Source organism: Rhincodon typus, chromosome 13 (genome assembly GCF_021869965.1).
Source record: "Rhincodon typus isolate 14 chromosome 13, sRhiTyp1.1, whole genome shotgun sequence".
NCBI classification, from domain to species: Eukaryota; Metazoa; Chordata; class Chondrichthyes; order Orectolobiformes; family Rhincodontidae; genus Rhincodon; species Rhincodon typus.
Window position 1 is genome coordinate 41,819,801 of NC_063344.1, and position 14,842 is coordinate 41,834,642.

Genomic DNA, 14,842 nt, shown 5'->3' on the forward strand with positions numbered 1-14,842 from the left:
TGGTCCTGACCTGAAACGTCAACTTTCCTGCTCCTCTGATGCTGCCTGGCCTGCTGTGTTCCTCCAGCTCTATTGTCTGTTGTCTCTGACTCCAGAATCTGCAGTTCTTGCTATCTCTACAAGATCATTTACCTTGTTTTGTATACTGTGTGCATTTAAGTACAACATCTTCAGTCCTGCAAAGACGACAACCCTTCTCATAATTGTCCCCTTATCTCTGTGTCTGAAGTTAGATTCCAGACTCTTTCCATACTCTCTGTCCTCTAACTTGTTCTGGACACTTTAGTAACCTTTGCTGAGCCCTCCCCTGCTTAAATTGTTTCCATAATTTTCCATTTAACTGACCCCAACCACACTCTTTGGTTTAAAGCCCTATCCACAGCCCTAATTATGTGATTCACCAGGAATCTGGTCAAAGTATGATTCAGATGGAGACCATTACAAATAGGAACAGCTTCCTCATTCCCCAGTACTGGTGCCAATGTTCCATGAATTCAAACAGGTTTCTCCCACACCAATTTTTCAACCACACGTTTACTTCTTAATCTCATTGATACTGCACCATTTTGCTCATGGCTCAGGTAGTAATCCAGACATTATCACCTTTTGTTTCTACTTTTTAAATTTAGCTCCTAACTGCTCGAATTCCCTCAGCAGAACCTCCTTCCTCTTTCTACCTATGTTGTTGATACCAATGTGGACCATGATAACTGGATCTTCTCCCTTCCACTCCAAGTTCCTCCACAGCCCGGATAAGATATCTTGTACCCAGGCATAAGGCAGGCAACACAGCCTTCAAGACTCGTGAACCCCACAGGGAACAGCATCTGTTCCCCTGACTATACTATCTATGACAATTTTCCTGTCTACACCTCATAACTCTTTGTAAGCAATTACCATACAATTAAGCCTACATGAACTGTATGTGAAATGGCCTAAGGGATGGAAGTGGTTGTGGTATTGGGAGTAGCAGGCAAAAGAAAACATGGAGGCTATAATCTAAAGGAAAACAGGATGTCCTGAATAAAAGTAATGTATAAATGTGCAAAGACCTAAAAGGACAAGTGCAGATGTTTGAGCCTCAAAAGTCTATAAGGTGAAGCTTCAAGAACTACTGAAAATGTTACAAACAATCTAATTGGTCTACAAACTGGGACAGGTTAGGGGGAGGTGATGGCTTAGTGGTATTATCACTGGACTGTTAATCCAGAGACCCAGGTTGTGTTTCATCGAGGGCCGAAGGGCCTGTACTGCGCTGTAATGTTCTATGTTCTAATCCAAAGGTTGCTTGAAGACCTTGCATGTGTGAACTGAGACAATGTCTAGTTGTCTTCGCAAAAAATTGAAGACAAAGAAACTAGATATTGCATGTAATCGAAATCAAGAGATAAGACCTTCAAAAACAAGCAGAGTCAACTGACCGTGAGGGTTATGATATAAACATAATGTTTATATGACCAATCACTGAGAACTGGACAATGAAAAGCTACCATGAGCAGAAATAACACTTGACAATAATGGAAGATTTATTGGCCCAGATTTTCCACTGGCCAGGCAGTAGATGGGAGGTGCGCATGGGTACCCTGTGGAATCCCCATTGTAGAATGCGCCAAAGTAGTGCCCAGGTAAATGAAATTTCTATTCAGCCATTCCTTTATATCTGGAACCCTATGAAAGGCTCTGTTTAAATTTGTGACTTTGGAAGGTTCTGATAAAATTAAATAAAATAGTTATTAAATATTGAATAGTATTAAATATGTAGTCTAACTACTGGATAACTATTAAAGTGACCCCATACTTACCTCACACACGCTCAACTATACCTCCCTCAGACCCCTGTATATTCTCCAGACCCTGACCTGACACCCACCCAGGGCATCCCCAAAATCAATGCATAGAGAAATCCTACAGGACTCCACGAGAGACATTTAGGTATTACAGAGAGCAGAGCAACAGCATAGCAATCAGTGTGGTGGCCATTTGAAAGACATATGGGATTGCATTTCATTTTGCCAAATGTGTGCCATACACAGCCAAGTGCCTACAGAGCCAATAATTTCCTCAAGATTTCCAGAAAGGCCATGGAAAAGGCTTGCAATGGATTGGTTCAATTTTAGAGGGAAAATGTATTTAATCCTAGTTAAGGTAGATTGAGGTGGCAGGTCATCTTTTGATCACAGCTGAATCAATGATCATGACAATGAAAAAGGATTGTTTCGATACACAGTTTCCTGGAAGAATTAGTATTGGACAATGGACTTCAAATTGAGAACCAGGATTTCAGGGAGTTCTCTTTGGAGGTAGGCATCAACCAGCTGACACGTTTTTCATTCCATCCTCAGTCAAACCAGAGGCAACAAAAGCAGTCCAGACTGTGAAGATACTGATGCATCAGAGTCCAGAACAGGAATTAGCTCTCCTCAGTGACAGACTACAGAATGCCATTGAATAATGGGTGCACACCAAGGAACTGTTAACGTGGAGGAGGTTAAAAATAGATATATCAGTTTTAGAACACAACCACAAGTCAAACCCAACATCTCGTGACCACAGGAAGGTAAAATATCTTGAGAAAAACCACAGCAAAAAAAGCAGCAGAGGTGTTACATCTCTGCAGACAGGGTGCAAACTCTATCAACTTTACAGCCAGAAAGTCTAGTTAGGAAACAGGAAATCAGAGATCATGCTCATCAGAGAAACAGATCAGCCAAGATCATATATTGTCAGAACTTCTGAAGGGACATTCAGGAGGAATGGGATAGTGGTGATCTTACTCAAGCCAAGAAATGAGGCAGAGCAAGATTATCAAAAGATTTGGAACAGATTTGCCAATACATCATTGGATATTTTAGTGTGATACAACTATACCATACACTGTACAACACCATCACCTAATTTTGAATTTAAAAAGACAGATTTCTTTTTATATATGTTTGGTCAGAGTTCCAGACTGTCTCAGCCTGGGGGATTTGATCTTTGGGGCTGGAGGGGAGGAGGTGATGGTGATAATAATGATAATGATGATAATCATGATGTCAATAATTATAAAGATTATGCATGTAAATAAAAGTAAACTATTGGAATAATATAGCTCAATTACAGTGAAACTTGGGATGGGATGTGGTATTGAGAGATTCATGGCAACCATATTGATGCAATTGATCACATGACTCTGACATCTGTAAAAGATGAGACACCAGTCAAGAATAAGAATTTGAAGAGAGACGTCTTACACAGGAGGGCTGTATTTGATAACCTACTATGTACTTGTGTTAAGTAATGTTACGGTACCTCAGGAGATAAAGTGTCTTCCTTCAAGATAAAGGGTCAACTGCATCATGGACAATGTATTTGCAGACACCTCCAGCCCAGAGACATTGCAGACCATTATCTCAAAGTGCAGGTAGCTGTATTTGTCTAAAGCACAGGAATAAGCAGTTTTGATTTCCATAATGAAGAAAAGATATACTTACCTTGGAGAGGAAGGAGGAGCACACAGTGTGCAACAAAGGCTCACATGCTGAATTCTTTAGAAAAATAAAAGAGATATTCATTGAAACATATAAGATTTTGAGAGCCTCAATGGCATAAATAACTGAAAAGCCATTTCCTGTGGCTGGAGAGTTAGAGAATAGGTTGTATATCATAGGTCATTTCAGACTAATGTTAGGAGAAAATTCTTATCTCGGAGGATTTTGAATCTTTGGATTTCTGTAACCCTAGAGAGCTGTGAATGCCTGGATGTTGAATATTCAGTTTGATTCAATTGGGGAGATAGTGGCTTGGTGGTAATGTCATTGGACTAGGATTCCAGAACGCCACACTAGTATTCTGGCCTCATAGATTTGAATCCATCCATAGCAGATTGTGAAATTTGAATTCAATAGAACCTGGAATTAAAGAAGCTAGTCTAATGGTGACAATGTAAGCTTTGATTGTCTTTAAGAAAATAAAATCTTGTTCACTAATGTGCGGAAGGAAATCAGTCTTTGCTGTCCAGACTGGCCTACATGTGACTCCAGAGCCAGAGTAGTGGCAGAAAGAGCCAATCAGTTCACAGCTCAAGTGCAGTTGGGATTGGCAACAAATGCTGGTAGTCCACACAACGTACCTGTCAAATAATAGCAAAATACTGCAGAAGCTGGAAATATGAAATAAAAACATAAAGTGCTGGAGAAACTGAGCAGTCTGACAACATCTGTGGAAAGAGGAACAGAGATAATGTTTTGAGTCTAGCATGAATTGTCTTAAAAAATGAACGGAGCTGGAAAACAACTTTTTTTTATGCTGTTAACAGAGGGAGGAGGGAATGGGTGGAACAGATTGTGAGCATGCACAGAGCAAAAGACAAAAGCAGTGGTAATGGTGGTAGAGGAGAGGTAGAGATATATAATAGGTGCAATTGTTAGTTGTGAGAAGGAGAAAATGCATTTGCACTGCTGAGAGCAAAACCAACAACATACAAACAACAAGACATGGCTGGGGGTGGGGGAGAGTGAGAAATGCAGAAAAATGGAATACTGCCACAGATGCTGCCAGACCTGTTCAGTTTCTCCAGCACTTTCTGTTTTTATCCTACAACTTAGCTGTCCTCACCAACATCCCATATTTCAACCCTCTCCAAGACTCAGCTATTCTTTGCCCAATACCCCTTGTAGCTCAGCGTCTTATCATTGTTCAGTGTGCAACCATCACACACAGGGAAAAACTCAGTTGTCTCTAAAAAATTCACCTTTATTTACAAAACACCAAAAGAGAGCAATATTTTAGTAGCTGCTTTTGAGCAACAGAGCAAAGGGAAAGAAAGAAAATTGATTTCCTAACAAGAGCTGGAAATCTCTTTCTCCTGTCCCTATCAGACTCTTTGAAGATGGGACTCAGTGAAAAAGCAAGTTCAGGAAACAACTTCAACAAGGATTTAAAGATATCTAAAAGCATCACCACTTCTGAGGCTGCAAGTCCAGCATTCAAAAACTATGAAAAATACAGAAGTTGCTGGAAAAGCTCAGCAGGTCTGGCAGCATCTGTGAAGGAAAACACAGAGGTAACGTTTCAGGTCAGGTGACCCTCCCTCAGAACCGGTAGTGGCTGGGAAAACGTCAGTTTATATGCAGAAAATAGGGAGGTGGGTGGGGTAGGGATTAAACAATAGGATAGAGCCCAAAGGGAGAGAAAGACAGTTGGACAGACAAAGGAGTTGCTAACGATCAGGCTGGGAGGGTGAATGGTTGTTAATGGGGACTGTTAGTGACTAACAACAGGGAGTGTGTAATGGCAGGCTATGTGATAACAAGGCCTGGTGTGTGGGTTGGAAGGCTAGGACATGGGAGGGTTCAGGCCTTAAAATTATTGAACTTGATATTGAGTCCGGAGGGCTGCAGGGTCCCCAAGTGGAAGATGAGGTGTTGTTCTTCCAGCTTACGCTGAGCTTCGCTGGAATACTGCAGCAAGCCAGAGACAGAGATGTTGGTCAGGGAGCAGGGTGGTGTATTAAAGTGGCAGGCAACAGGTAGCTTAGAGTCTTTTTTATGAGCAGAATGTAGATGTTCTGTGAAGCAGTCACCCAGTCTATGCTTCATTTCCCCAACGTAGAGGAGGCCACAAATGCATAGACTAGATTCTGAGAAGTGCAGGTGAAGTGTTGCAGGAAGGTATGTTTGGGCACTTGGATAGTGGGGATGGAGGAGGTAAATGGGCAAGTGTTGCAGGGGAAGGTGCTGTGGGGCTGTGGGAGGTGTTGAGAGTGAAGGAAGAGTTAACCAGGGTGTCCCGGAGGGAACAGTCCCTGCGGAAGGCAGACAAGGGAGGGGAGGAGAGGGGAATATGTGTCTAGTGGTGGCATCTCGCTGGAGGTGGCAGAAGTGGCTTCTGATGATCTCCTGGATGCCAATGCTGGTGAGATGGTAGGTAAGGGCAAGGGGAAAACTATCGCTGTTGCAGGAGGGAAGAGAAGGGGTGAGGGCGGAAGTGTGGGAGATGGGTCAGACCCAGTTGAGGGCCCTGTCGACAACGGAGCTGGGGAATCCTCGGTGGAGGAGGAAGGTGGACATTTCAGAGGCTCCCTTGTTGAAGTTGGCCTCATCTGAACATATGCGACGGAGACAGAGGAACTGAGAGAATGGGATGGAGTCTTTACAGGAAGTGAGGCGTGAGGATGTATAATCCAGGTAGCTGTGGGAGTCAGTGGGTTTGTAATGGATATTAGTGGCCAGTCTATCCCCAGAAATGGAAACAGAAATGTCGAGGAAGGGAAGGGAGGAGTCAGAGACAGATCAGGTGAAAGTGAGGGCAGGGTGGAAATCGGAAGTGAAATTGATTAACTTTTCCAATTCCAGATGAGAGAGGGAAGCAGCACTGACAATATCATCAACGTATCAGGGAAAGAGGGGCTGGAATAGGATTGGAACAAGGAATGAAGAGACAGGCATAACTGGGGCCCATGCAGGTACCCATGGCCACCCCTCTGACCTGAAGAAAATGAGAGGATTTAAAAGAGAAGTTGTGGAGGGTGAGGATGACCTTGACCAAGTGGAGGAGGGTGGTGGTGGGTGGGTTCAGGTCTTTGCTCCATGAAGAAGGGGAGAGCCCTAAGACCCTCCTGATGGGGAATGGACACGTAAAGGGATTGCACAACCATGGTAAAGAGGAGGCAGCTGGAACCTGCAAACTGGAAGTTTTGACACCGGCGTAAAGCATCAGAGGAATCATGGATGTACGTGGGCAGGGATTGGACCGGGGAGAGAAGACTGAGTCAAGGTAGGAAGAGATGAGTTCCGTTGGGCAGGAGCAGGCTAAAACAGTGGGTCTGCCCACACAGTCCTGTTCATGGATTTTTGGAAGGAGGTAGAAGGGAGCTGTGTGGGGCTGAGGGACTATCAGTTTGGAAGCAGTGGAGGGGGGCAGGTCACCGGATGAAATGAGATCAGTTACTGTAGTAGATACAATGTCCTGATGTGCCATGGTGGTGTCATGGTCCAGGGGAAGGTAGGAGGAGGTATCTGAGAGTTGGCACTCAGCCTCCGCAATGTACAGGTCAGTACGCCAGACTACAACAGTACTACCCTTATCGACAGGCTTAATAACAAAGTAAGGGTTGGATTTCAGTGCACAGAGTGCAGACAATTCAGAGGGAGATATGTTGGATTCGGTGAGGGGGGCAGAGAAATTGAGGCAACCAATATCACGTCGACAGTTCTCAATGAACAGATTGAGTACAGGTAAAAGGCCACAGGAAGGGGTCCAGGTGGAGGGAGAGTGTTGGAACTGGGCAAAGGGGTCTGTGGGATGGGGAGAGGACTGTTGTCCAAAGAAATGGGCACAGAGGTAAAGACAGCTGAAGAAGAGTTTGACGTCATGTTGTGCCTGAAATTTGTTAAGGGGGGGATGCAGAGGAATAAAGCTGAGGCCTTCGCTGAGTACAGAACATTCAGCATCAGACAGCAGAAGGTTAGGAGGGATGGTGAATACCTGACAGGAGGTGGGATTGGGAGAGGGGATGGAGTCAGAGGGAAAGGGGGGAAGAGGAAGTTTCCAGAGGGCCATGGGTATCTCTGAGTTGTTGCATTTTGTGGGCCTTGATGCCTGAAAGGAAAAGAAAAAGTTTCTTGTCAGCATGATGAATGAGCCAGGGGATGAAATGGAACTGCAGAGTGGTGCAGCCCTGAGCCAGTGTGATGCGATTCTGTTGGAGAGAAATGTTGTGAGTGTGCATGTGATGGCACGAGTGTGGGTCTCAGGATGTGGCAAGAGCAGTTGTCTGTGAAGCACTGATCATCACGGAGATATCTGTGATCCTGGCAGGATTCAAACCATCAGGGAATGAAACTTCAGTTGGAATCCACGTGGGGTGAGTCTGAGCTGGAGGCAGTCACTGAGGAATGTGATATGGCTGTGGAAACGAGTTTTAGCAAATACTTGGTCAAACACCAGGACTGACAGTGAAATTAATGTCGGTGGATGAGACGAAAGACTGAAAAAAACTATGGTCACGCCATAAAAGTTCAGCACCTGAAAGACTCTTAACAACCTTTAAACTACATAACCTTCATTCTTCCTGTCTATCCCACTTTTTCCATTTTAAACTTATTACCTGTGATTCTGTATGCAATTGATGTGTTTTTATTATTTTTTGTGGGGTTAATTGGTAATAAAATTCCCCTTTCTTTCACCAAGAAAACTTTGAAACTAGCTCAGTTATTTTAATCTAGTAACTTCATTTCTTACTGACATGTTAAATAGCTGCTTGCTAAAAAGAAATCTAAATATTTGTTTTGACTGATCAAGAAGAGGTTAAAAAGGTATTGAATCACCTTCCTCACCTGATTGTAGCCCATGACACAAAAGATCCTTGCATATAATCTTGAAGAGATTGTCTGCTGGATATGTTTGGAACTCTTGTTCCTTTTCTCTTCTTCCAGGTCTGCCACATGTAACATAGACAATTTGTTCTACAGTTCTAGTTAATTGATCAAGTCAGTTATCAAACCAAAACCTAATAAAAATACATGACTCATGTTCAAATATATGCTTTGTATTCATTTCAAGCTGCTGAGTTCAAAATTTTTGATTATTTCCTTAAAGCTGGCAAACAAGCCTTAAAGTACACCCTGAGTAATTAAAACAGACAACTTTGCTGGAACACAGACTCTTTGGCACCGTTAAGACAACGTAGAACAGCAAAACCAATTCCTCACAAACAGCTCAGTTAAGTTAGTTGACTAGCAAAACTCAAACTGAACTTTTACAAAGATAGCTAAAGCAAAATCTTAAAATGCTACTTCAAACCAAAACAGTACCCTAAACAGACCGCTTTGTGGAACACCTACGTTCGGTTCGCGACAAATGACTGCACCGCCCAGTCGCGAACCACTTCAACTTCCCCTCCCACTCCTTGGACGACATGTCCATCCTGGGCCTCCTCCAGTGCCACAACGATGCCACCCGAAGGTTGCAGGAATAGCACCTCATATTTCGCTTGGGAACCCTGCAGCCCAATGGTATCAACGTGGACTTCACAAGCTTCAAAATCTCCCCGCCCCCGACCACATCCTAAAACCAGCCCAGCTCATCCCCGCCTCCCTAACCTGTCCGTCCTTTCTCCCACCTATCTGCTCCTCCCACACCCACCCCCACCCCCACCTCCTACCTACCAGCCTCATCCCTGCCTCCTTGACCTGTCCGTCTTCCCTTGACAGACCAACCCCCATCCTAACTCCCCACCTACACTCACCTTTACCTGCTCCATCCCTGCCTCTTTGACCTGTCTGTCTCCTCTCCCCCTATCTGCTCCTGTATCCATCTTCCATCCGCCTCCCCCTCTCTCTCTATTTATTTCACAATTACCTTCCCCTCCCCCATTTCTGAAGAAGGGTCCAGACCTGAAACGTCAGCTTTCCTGCTCCTCTGATGCTGCTTGGCCTGCTGTGTTCCTCCAGCTCCACACCTTGTCCTCCCATCCTAAAAATTAATTGTCTTATCAAAATCTAACAAGGTGCAAAAGCAGCTTGGCAGAAAGCCTGTCTCAGTACATCAGCACCTTGTTCAAATAAAAAAAATCTAGGGACATGCAATAAGTGGTGGCCCAAGTTTATGCATGCCCCAAAAGTGAATCAATGCAGATATATGTAACTCAGGTTGCAGAGTTGTTTTTAAGTGCTTGGTTATTTGACTATTCACTAGGAGACTCTTAACCTCGGTTCAATCAAGGTCTATTCTAAATTCAACTTCAAATTTGTTTTTTCACTTTCATTCGGATTATTTCTGAAGAGTAGGAGTTACACAATCGGAGAAAGGAGCTCTGCGAATGAAACTTTAGTCAGCTGCTATACCTCACTGGGGCACACTATAAATCAAGCCCAGCTATTGCACAGTTGTCACAGAAGTTAAAGATTTTAATAAAGTTGTCATAATTCCTCAATTTACCTGTCTTTTAGACTCAGGTGTCTGTACTTGACAAGAATAACAATTTATTACAAAAAAGAATTCTAACTACAGATAAACAATTATGTACCATTAACACACAACTTTACCAAATAAGGCTCTAACCCACTTATTAAATTCTGTACACACACATACAGGCACAAAAAAGGGTGTTATGTGTGGACGGAACTTATCATGGTCTCGGACTTATTAATTGAAAGCCACCACTCACAGTAACTGATGAGGGGAAACAAACTGACCATCTTCATCTTGCAGCAGAGGAGAAACACAGCTTCTTTATTTCTGGAGGTCCAATTGGTTCTGACCATTTTGTTTACACCCACAAGCTTTTCAGCTACTTGGGAGACAATCGCCGGGGAAGTTAGAGACTTAAACAGTAGAGTTCGATGTCAAGCCAGATTTTTCTTTGTAATAATTAGTTATTCTCATTAAGTACAGAAACCTGGTCTGTGCTTTCTATCAAGGCAGCAGGGAGAAGGCCTTTATCAACAACTGGTCAGCACTCCACAGATCAATCACCTATTTGTTGCAGGTTGTATCTCTTGTTGTACACATTCACTGGAGGCCAGTCCATCTGCAACTAAACATCCACCACTACTGAACAAACAACAATGTGAACAGCATTTAAATTAAATGCTGTGAGCTTGCTTACAAAAAGTGCAGCAATCCCTTCCACAAACTTTGGTTTTTAAAACAGTTCTTTTCCGATTTCAGTCCACAGTCACTAATACAAAAGAAGTACAATCTTTATACGGCTTTATTGGAAATTAATCAGCAACTGCAAAGTGTATCTTACACAAGATCCACCATCAGTTGTATTTGTGAGGTAAGGACATATAATCTCTAATTTCTACAAGGCCATACTTTCCAAAAACTCTAATTGAGTCTGTCTGTAGTTCATTGATGGAGGAGGTTATGAAAAATGCTATGTAAATGAAAGCACTTCTTTCTTAAAGACAGAAAGAGTGGATTAGAGGCAGAGGGAAGGAATTCAGATATTTTACTTGGGTGGAACTGCTTTCGCTATGTTTCCATCTTGTCAATCTAATCTGAGCTACAGAATCGCAAGTAATGGTTCTTTTCCCTCCAAACCCATGCTATTACATTTGCTGTCAGACCTCAGTCTATTCTTGGCCCATTCTTATTTCCCATCTACATAGTGTCCCACAATGAAATCATCTGAAATTTTCTGTATATAGAAAAGCATCCATGATGGCATCCAGTTCTCACGACTATCATTTTCAACCCATCCACTGACTCTAAATTGTCTGACTGTTATTCATTTATTAATTAATTGCCTTCAACTAAGCAATGGAGGACTTAAATTATTGCCTTTAGACCCCACTGTACTCTCTGTTCTCCTACCAGGTTCCATTATCTTCCTAGCAACTGCATGTAGCTCAATCACACTGTTTAGTGCCTTGATTGTGAAATGACTGCTTGACCACTGACACCACTTATTTCCATTTCTCAAACATCATTTGACTAAATTATGTCTCAGCTCACTTGCTGTTGCAAGACCCTGGTCTTGCCTTTGTTACCTTATGATTTGACTCTTCCAAAGCATTCCTGGCCAGCATTCCATCTGATTCTCTTACCATCTGAATAAGGCCTCTGCGTGGAAGTGACTTTTGGATCATCATGCACAAAACATTGCAGCAACTGCGCATGTGCACAGCTTAGATGGAATGTAGCTCCTAGCTAACCTCTCACATTTTGTCTTATGTAACTTGGAGTTGATTCAATACTCTATGGCCTTTGTTCTAACTCATATTTAGTCCTGTTCACCTATCACTTATTTTTGCTGAATGCACATTGACTATTAAGCAGTGCCTCAATTTTAAAGCTGAATTATGGATTATTTTGCACAATTTTTGCACAATTCACATTAGACTCAGTGCTCTATTATTACCTAGCTAATTCTTCTTGAAAAGATGCTGTTATATTACCTACTCTCCCTCACATAATTTGCTTATTTATGGAGTTTTAAAATGGTGGCCAAAGCTTCTGTTAACTCCTTTCTGACTTCTTCCAGCAGCCTCAGGCTTAGTGACTTATCCAATAAGTTCCAATCATTCACTCCCCTTTTGTTCAAATTATCATGCCAAACTGTCCAGTGCAAGCCATTGAGGTGCTGTTTATCAACCTAGTGCCTAATCCATTAAACTCCAGTTGTAAAATCTTAAATACAATGTTATCTTGTCAGTGATTTGTCAATGAATATAGATGCCATTTTTGGTTCCTTTCCTGAAGTTGTTCTGCCCATTCCATACTGTCCTTCATCTTCATACCAGTCAACAAAGACATTTGCAACTTACAGTTATTGCTAGATGCCTCACTGTCCACCTCAGACCCATCTAACACTATTGGGTTTCTGTACCTGAGACCTCCATGTCCTCTGCTGCCAAGATCCTAAGCTTTGAAAATCCTTCCAGTTCTCTACCTATCTTTCCTCATTTAAGCTACTCCTTAAAAATTACCTATGATCAAATTGTTGCTCATCCACTCTCTGGAAATTTGGCATATCCTTAAGGACCCTCACCAACTTTTATAGATACACCATAGAAAGCATTCTATCCAGGTGCATAATGGCCTGGTGCAGCAACTGCTCAGTCTAGGACTGTAAGAAACTACAGAAAGTTGTGTGTACAGCCCATGCCATCACGGAAGCAAACTCCCATCCCTGGACTCCTTCTTCAATTCTCGTTGCCGTGGAAAGGCTGCCAACATCATCAAAGATCCCTCCCACCCCAGGAATGCGCTCTTCCAACCTCTTCCATCAGGCAGCAGATACAGAGGCTTAAACACACACACCTACAGGTTCAAGAACAGCTTCGACCCTGCCATTATTAGACTGCTGAATGGGCCTCTCAAACTTCAAATAATGTCGATCTCGTTAATTCTGCCTGTATTGCTTGCAAAACAAAACTTTTCACTGTACTTAGGTACATGAGACTACAATAAACCAAACCAAATCAAATTATATGACACTGAGATTTATGAAGGTGAGGGACATGGTGGAAATTAACCATATGTCTGCGAATAATCTCACTGAGGGGTAATATGTAGGTCAGGAAGTGGAAAGAACCAAAGGTAAACACTTAGTGACTCCAGGGTTGCTTGTGTACAGCTAGTAATAAAAGTCATTGGTGGAGGTATGCTGGTTGTACTTGATCAGGTGAGCTGGAATCATGTGATGGAAGTCCGAAGAGCTGAGCAATCAAAAAAACTGTTGAGGAAGATGAAATGGTCAATTGAACTAAATGATGCAGAGGTGCCAAAAAGTACAAGATGACATGACTTTGGCCATTTTCAGTGTTGTCTTAGGCAGAAGTCAGACTAAAATGGCATCTCTCAGGGGAGGCGGATAGTGAGAAAATGTTCAAATACCTTGGATGAAAAAAAAACTCACTAAAAGTCCTATTTCTGTGTCAGTATTTGGTAGTAGTTACTTGAAGAAAACACAAATTTTATCAACCATGTTTTAATCAATTTATTTCTTCTGAAACTACTAGCTGTGAAGTGAAATCTGCCAGCAGTTTGTTGAGATAGTAAGAAGTGAGAGTTCCTCTGACAAAGAAATGATTGTTCTTTCTTTAAGTAGGTCAGTGTGAAATGTACCTCATCTTTGCCTGTTTCCCTTCATTCCAATTCAGAAGTGTGCTTTTAATGTGTGGAAGTAGTTTTAGAATTTCTTCTTTCATTAAAAAAAAGGATACAGCATGAAGAGGAACTTAAGTCAATGATATAAATAAACTTAAAACTCTGTTGTTTGCCAAGTACAGCCGCAGTAGTTTTTATTGAATTTCACAGCGAAAATGATGGTCTTTGGGATCTGTTTGAAAGACTTACAAATAATAGACCTTTATAACTTATATGTGCATACCAGAGACTGTACCACGCTAGGGGAGAAGGAATCTCTCTAGGGGTCTGAAGTAACAAATAAACCAGAACATTGCAGCATTTATGTTTTATTACTGTGCAGTTTCACAATTGCAAAACCAGGGCAGTGCTGACCCACTTGAAATATAATTCATTACTGTAATATAAATAACAAGGGAACAATATTCAGTCCAATAAATGACTAAGTTGGCATTGATGTCAGAAAGTAAAATGTGATCAACACAGGGAAAGAACATTGGTGTATATTAATGGAGACAACCCGCTGCAAATCATTTATTATTTGGCTGGATGTGCTACAACTAAAACATTAACTTTCTCATTTTTTTCTTTTTGGATATCTTGTGACTATATGAAATAGTACATTAGTACATTTGGGGAAATTAAAAAAAAGGGCTGACTAGTTATTCAAGGATAAAAAGTTTTTAGTAGACAGTTGATGTTCAGGATGCAATTAAGGCCTAGGAGTTCTAGAAGCGGCACACTGGTTAACACTGATGCCTCACAGTGCTAGGATCCCGGTTCAATTCCAGCCTTGGATGACCGTCTGTGTGGAGTTTGCATGTTTTCCCTGTATCTGCATGGGTTTCCTCCCACAGTCCAAAGATGTGCCGGTTAGGTGGGTTGGCAGTGCTAAATTGACCATAATATCTAGGGTGGGAAATGCAGCGTAGGGGGTGGGTGGGTCGTTCTTTCAGTGTTGATGTGGGCTGAATGACCTGCTTCCACACTGTAGTGATTCTAAGTCCTGGAACCAATTGATGGTGCTGGATGAATATTTTGCTTCTTTTCATATCTTTGTTCTGCAAAGGATCTAAAATTAATTACCTCCTGCGTTCTGTTTTAAGAGGGTAGCATAATTACTGTTTATTTAAAAAGTGGTTAGCAGGGTGGTTTGTTGGGAAGTGGGGACCAGTATTTTAAGACAGCCAGTATTTAAAGTTTTAGTGAGTTAGTCTCAAGGTTGATAGACCGTAAATAATAAATATTTGGTGTGTTGCCT